The sequence below is a fragment of the Somniosus microcephalus genome, chromosome 17 (assembly GCF_052327205.1).
Source record: "Somniosus microcephalus isolate GS21.2 chromosome 17, FLI_Smic_1.0, whole genome shotgun sequence".
In the NCBI taxonomy this organism is placed as follows: Eukaryota; Metazoa; Chordata; class Chondrichthyes; order Squaliformes; family Somniosidae; genus Somniosus; species Somniosus microcephalus.
Window position 1 is genome coordinate 12,226,116 of NC_141003.1, and position 7,351 is coordinate 12,233,466.

Below are 7,351 nucleotides of genomic sequence, written 5' to 3' on the forward strand. Positions count from 1 at the left end.
CTCATTGGCTGGTCTCCTCAACGGTGTCATTAGCCAGGAGTGCAGGGGATATCCCTTGTCTCCAAGTAGCCATCCCTGAAGTTCGTTTGGCAGACTGAATAGCGGAGGCACAGTAGACTGGCGCAGTATGACGGAGTCATGGCAGCTGCCAGGGTACTTGGCACAAACATGCAAAATCACCTTCTTGTGGTCACACACCAGCTGAACGTTAAGGGAGTGGAAGCCCTTGCGGTTGACAAAAACTCCTGGATTGCGGTGGGGTGCCCTAAGGGCCACATGTGTGCAGTCAATGCCCTGCACCCTTGGAAAGTCTGCCAGCTGAGCTAATCCAATCACTGGCGCCCTCACACTTGCGCGATCCCGGGTGAAATGGATGTGATTGTGCGCGAGGGCAAAGAGGGCATCGGTTACCTGTTTGATGCAAGTGTGTGCGGCCGCCTGGGAGATGCCGCTGATGTCTGCTGCTGATCCCTGGAAGGAGCCTGAGGCATAAAAGTTGAGTGCGGTGGTGACTTTGATGGCCACTGGTGAGGAGTGTCGACCTGGTGCTCTGGGCTCCAGGTCTTGCTGCAGCATTGCGCAGATGTCAGTCACTACCTCTCGCGAAAGTCGGAGCCGCCTCTGGCACTGCTGCTCAGTCATGTTGAGGTAGCTCAACCTGTGTCTGTAGACCCTGTTTGGGGGGTATCTCCTGCGCGGACAGCCTTCCATGCGCTGGCCCCTTCTGGCCTGTGCTGCCTCAGGTGGCTGAGCTGCAGCCTGTCGCTCCTGCTGGTGCTGCTGTTGTTGCTGGTGCTGCTGTTGTTGCTGGTGCTGCTGTTGTTGCTGGATCTGCTGTTGTTGCTGGATCTGCTGCAGCCTCCTCTGCTGTTGGAGATCCACTAATGCCAAGAAGGGAAGGAACAAAAGGCCTTCCATGCTTCTGGCAGATGCCTCCGTTGAGGAGGCGCTGAGTTAGGGTGGTGAGAGGGGCTTCCCAGGAGCTCACACTGGAGAAGTGTGTGAAGCTCCAACCTTCCACAGCTGTGCCTAAGCCTTCAACAAGTTGCCCCAAGCCTGGAGCAACAAGGCCCTGCAGCCTAGAAATGCTGTCTGATTAAATCTCTTCAGTCCTGATTGACCTGCAGCTGAAAGCAAGCAAGCCGACATTGTTCACGCCAGGTTTCATCAGCGGTGTTCCCACCTGGTGTGTTTTACGTGGGGAAAGGCTGAAAATTCCAAGGGCCCCTGAAAATAGGATTAAACATGCCAATTATTGGTCATTAGGCTCCCGCCGACCATTCCCGCCTGTGGCGGGCGGGACTGATTCGGGTTGCGCTGAAAGACGGGGGCGAAAGTCGGGCGGGGCAGGTAATCGGGCGGGGGGGTCGCGACCCCCTATTTCTGTGATTTTCAGCCCCCGTCCGCCTGAAACCCCGCCCGACGGCTCCGGGAAAATCGGGGCCACAGTCTCTGTCACAGGTGGGGCGGCGGGGGGTGGGGGGTTTGGGTTGACGTGCGCTCCTTCCGCTGTTTACGCTTGGCTTCCGCTTGCTCCCAGTGAAGAGACTCGAGGTATTCGGCGCCTTCCCGGATGCTTCTCCTCCACTTTGTACGGTCTTGGGCCAGGGATTCCCAGGTGTCGGTGGGGATGTTGCACTTTTTCAAGGAGGCTTTGAGGGTGCCCTTGAAGCATTTCCTCTGCCCACCTGGGGCTCTCTTGCCGTGCCGGAGCTCTGAGTAGAGCGCTTGTTTTGGGAGTCTCGTATCAGGCATGCAGACGATGTAACCCGCCCATCAGAGCTGATCGAGCGTGGTCAAAGCTTCGATGCTGGGGATGTTGGCCTGAGCAAGAACACTGACGTTGGTGCGCCTATCCTGCCAATGGATTTGCAGAATCTTGTGGAGGCAGCATTGGTGGTACCTCTCCAGTGCTTTGAGGTGCCTGCTGTACATGGTCCATGTCTCTGAGGCATACAGCAGCGCAGATATCACTGCTGCTCTGTAGACCATGAGCTTAGTGCTGGGTTTGAGGTCCTGGTCTTCAAACACTTTCTTCTTCAGGTGACCGAAGGCTGCACTGGCACACTGAAGGCGGTGTTGGACTTCGTCATCGACATCTGCCCTTGTTGACCGTAGGCTCCCGAGGCATGGAAAGTGGTCCACGCTGTCCAAGGCCTTGTCATGGATTTTGATAATCGGGGGGCAGTACTGTGTGGCGGGGGCAGGTTGGTAAAGGACGTTTGACTTACGGATGTTTAGTGTAAGGCCCATGCTCTCGTACGCTTCGGTGAAAGTGTTGACGGTGGTTTGGAGTTCGACCTCTGAGTGAGCGCAGACGCAAGCGTCATCTGCATACTGTAATTCAATGACAGAGGATGGGACGACCCTGGATCTGGACTGGAGGCGACGGAGGTTGAACAGTTTCCTGTTTGTTCTGTAAATTAGCTCCACTCCAGCGGGGAGCTCATTGAGGGTGAGATGGAGCATTGCAGCAAGGAAAATCGAGAAGAGCGTTGGTGCGATGACACAGCCTTGCTTGACCCCAGTCTGTGCATGAATTGGGTCTGTGGTGGAACCGTTGGTCAGAATCACGGCTTGCATGTCGTCATGAAGCAGGCGGAGGATGATGACAAACTTTTGAGGGCAGCCGAATTTGAGGAGGGCACTCCATAATCCCTCACGGTTGACAGTGTTGAAGGCCTATGCGAGATCAAAGAAGGCCATGTACAGCGGTTGGTGCTGTTCCCTGCATTTCTCTTGTAATTGACGCGCGGTGAAGATCATGTCCATTGTGCCCCTTAGTGGGCGGAATCCACATTGGAAGGAGCTCTTCGGCCACTGGGAGAAGGCGACTGAGGAGGATTCTTGCGATGACTTTCCCTGTGGCAGACAGCAGGGAAACCCTCTCTAATTACCGCAATCGGACTTGTCACCTTTCTTGAAGATGGTCACAATTACGGCATCTCTGAAATCCCCTAGCATGCTCTCCTCCTTCCAGATAAGAGAAATGAGTTCATGAATTCGTGCCAGTAGTGCTTCTCCGCCATGCTTTAGTGCCTCGCCAGGGATTCCATCTGCTCCTGAGGCCTTGTTGTTCTTCTGTTGTCGGATGGCCTTTTCAACCTCATGCCGAGCTGGGGTTGTGTAGAGATGGTGGCGGGTAGCATGCTGTAGGATGGAGTTGAGGACACTCGTGTCGAAGACAGAGCCTCGGTTAAGGAGATCTTCGAAGTGCTCCTTCCAGTGGGCACTGACTGCCTCTCTGTCCTTGATGAGTACCTCTCCGTCCTTGGCCCGCAGTGGGGTAGGACCTTGGTTGCTTGGGTCATAGATGGTCTTGACTGCGCTAAAGAATCTACGCACATTGTGGTTGTTGGCTAGCTGCTGGATCTCCTGCACTTTCTCCACCCACCATCTGTTCTTTAGGTCGCGAGTTTTTTGTTGGACCTCGGCCTTCAGGTGTCTGTAGAGCTGCTTTCTTGCTCTCGAGTTGTGTTGCTGTTTCCAGATCAGGAATGCCTTGTGCTTGCGGCTTATTAGCTCCTGGATCTCCTGGTCGTTCTCGTCGAACCAGTCTTGGCGTTTCCTGGTTGAGTGACCGAGCGTCTCTTCACAGGTGCTGATTATGGAGGCCTAGAGTGCAGACCAGGCACTGTGGACACTCAGTGTCTCTGCATCACTGGGAGTCGTCAGGTTGTTTGTGAGACGCAGGCGGCATAGGGCTTTCTTAGCAGGGTCTTTGAGTGCTCCAGTGTTGATTTTCCTGCGGCATTGTTTCTGTTGCTGCCGCTGTTTTGGGGCTACATTGATGGAGATGACAGAGCGGATTAGGCGGTGGTCTGTCCAGCTATCGTCGGCTCCTGTCATGGCGCTGGTGATGCGGATGTCCTTGTGGTCCCTCGCCCAGACAAGGGTTCCGCATCTTTACCCCTAATAATTCCCGAATCAAGAGAGCTTTGAAAGATTATAACTAACGCTTCTGCAATTTCCTTGCGTATTTCTTTTAATACCAAGGTGGAAACCATCAGGTTCTGGCAATCTATCTATTCAAGTCCCATTATTTTCTCCATTACCATTTTTAAAAACTTATATTGAATCCAATAAATTCCTCCCCTTGATTTATTTTTAGTTTCCCTTCTATTACTGGTATTTTATCCTCTTCCTCTACTGTGAAAATGGATACAAAGTACTCCTATAATAAATCTGCCATTACCTTGTCTATTACAGTATCACCTGTGTCTGTCTTTGGGCTTACAGTCTCCCTTAGCTACACCCTTCCGCTTAATATATTTATAAAAACGTTTACTATTAGCCTTTATATTTATTTTTGCTGATCTTACTATTTTTTAAAACTTCGCTTATGGGATGTGGGCATCGCTGGCAAGGCCAGCATTTATTGCCCATTCCTAGTTGCCCTTGAGAAGGTGGTGGTGAGCCGCCTTGATCCGCTGCAGTCTGTGTGGTGAAGGTGCTCCCACAGTGCTGTTAGGCAGGGAGTTCCAGGATTTTGACCCAGCGACAATGAAGAGTCGGTGATATACTTCTCAGTCAGGATGGTGTGTGACTTGGAGGTGGTGGTGTTCCCCATGCGCCTGCTGCCCTTGTCCTTCTAGGTGGAAGAGGTTGTGGGTTTGGGAGGTGCTGCTGAAGAAGCCTTGGTGAGTTTCTGCAGTGCATCTTGTAGATGGTACACACTGCAGCCACGGTACGCCGGTGGTGGAGGGAGTGAATGTTTAAGGTGTTGGATGGGGTGCCAATCAAGCGGGCTGCTTTATTCTGGATGGTGTTGAGCTTCTTGAGTGTTGTTGGAGCTGCACTCATCCAGGCAAGTGGAGAGTATTCCATCACACTCCTTACTTGTGCCTTGTAGATGGTGGAAAGGCTTTGGGGAGTCAGGAGGTGAGACACTTGCCGCAGAAATCCTAGCCTCTGAGCTGCTCTTGTTGCCACAGTATTTATGTGTCTGGTCCAGTTAAGTTTCTGGTCAATGGTCACCCCCAGGATGTTGATGGTGGGGGATTTGGCGATGGTAATGCTGTTGAATGTCAAGGGGCGGTGGTTAGACTCTCGCTTGTTAGAGATAGTCATTGCCTGGCACTTGTGTGGCGTGAATGTTACCTGCCACTTATCAGCCCAAGCCTGAACGTTGTCCAGGTCTTGTTGCATGCGGGCATGGACTGCTTTATTATCTGAGGAGTTGTGAATGGCGCTGAACATTGTGCAGTCATCCGCGAACATCCCCATTTCTGACCTTATGTTTTAATTGTGTCCCTTTGTTGCTTTCTATATTTCTTCCAGTCCGCTGGATTTTCACTTTTCTTGGTACAGGAAACTTTTTTTTATCTGGCACCGACGAGACCGGCGTGGTGCCGGTTGATCAAAAAGTCCGGATTACAGAGAGGTATACTTACCAAGGTACAAGAGCCCCGTACACGGCCACAGGTGCAGGAGTCCTGGTTACACGGCACTTGTGCAGGAGTCCCGGTTACACGGCCACAGATCCAGAAGTCCCTGTTGCATGGCCACAGGTGCAGGAGCCCCGATTACACGGCCACAGATCCAGGAACCCTGGTTACACGGCCACTAATATATAGTAAAATTATCTGAACCTACTCCTGAATTTTGCCGGTTAAGAGAGAGTTTCCTGTATTTGTGTTAGCCGCTTCCTTTAGCTTTATACTGCGTCTTACCTCATATGTTGTCCATGGTTGTTTGTCTGTACATGTGGAACTTTTGCTGTTTAAGGGTATGTATGTAAAAACACTTGAGGACTATAATAAGCTGTGGTGGCTTCGTCTGAATATTCAGAAAATGCTTATCTCTGCATTTCATTTGAGCAACTGACATGCAAAGAAGCACCTGAGTACTCCCTTCTGTGGTACTGAACTCTCAAATTACCTTGGAGTCGTTCTGGATCTTAGTTTCACATACCGTCAATATCTGATAAAAACTGCAGCCAAGATAAAGACTAAGATCAACTTAATCCTCAAATTAGCTGCAACCATCTGGGGAGCAGATGCTCACACACCCTGCAGACCGTGACCTTGGCCCTTGTTTTCTCAGTAGCTGAATATTACAGGCATGGGTAGGAGGTGCACGTACAAAGCTTCTTGACGTGCAACTGAATATCACTGAGAATCACCACAGGAACGCTGAAACCAACACTGACAGTCTGTTTCGCTGTCCTCACACATAGCTTGCCGCCACCTCTCAGAAGAGAAGCAGCCATAATCAGAGAGTACAACCGGGCCCTAGGAATCTCCGATCTGCTTCTTAATGAAGATCTCCAGAAACTCCCGAGATGTCGCCTGACGTTCAGAAACCCCTTCTAGTTAGCAGCCGATCTCAAAATCTCTGAATTCTCACCTGAAGACAAGTGGCTGAGGATGTGGTAAACGAACAGAAAACAGAGAGTAGGAATAAATGGGTCATTTTCGGGTTGGCAGGCTGTATCTAGTGGGGTACCGCAAGGATCAGTGCTTGGGCCTCAGCTATTCACAATCGACATCAATGATTTGGATGAGGGGGACCAAATGTATCCAAGTTTGCTGATGATACAAAGCTAGGTGGGAATGTAAGTTGTGAGGAGGATGCAAGGAGGCTTCAAGGGGATATAGACAAGCTAAGTGAGTGGGCAAGAACATGGCAAATGGAATATAATGTGGAGAAATGTGAAGATATCTATTTTGGTAGTAAAAATAGAAAAGCAGAGTATTTTTTAAATGGTGAGAGATTGGGAAATGTTGGTGTTCAGAGGGACCTGGGTGTCCTTGTACATGAATCATTGAAAGTTAACATGCAGGTACAGCAACCAATTAAGAAAGCAAATGGTATGTTGGCCTTTATTACAAGAAGATTTGAGTATAAGAATAAAGACGTCTTACTGCAATTATATAGGGCCCTGGTGAGACCACACCTGGAGTATTGTGTACAGTTTTGGTCTCCTTACCTAAGGAAGGATATACTTGCCACAGAGGGACTGCAACGAAGGTTCACCAGACTGATTCCTGGGATGGGGGGATTGTCCTATGAGGACAGATTGAGTAGACAAGGCCTATATTCTCCAGAGTTTAGAAGAATGAGAGGTGATCTCATTGAAACATCCAAAAGTTTTACAGGGCTTGACAGGGTAGATGCAGGGAGGATGTTTCCCGTGGCTGGGGAGTCTAGAACCAGGGGTCACAGTCTCAGAATAAGGGGTCGGCCATTTAGGACTGAGATGAGGAGAAATTTCTTCACTCAGAGGGTGGTGAATCTTTGGAATTCTCTACCCCAGAGGGCTGTGGAGGCTCAGTCATTGAGTGTATTCAAGACCGAGATCGATAGATTTTTGAATATTAAGGGAATCAAGGGATATGGGGATAGCACA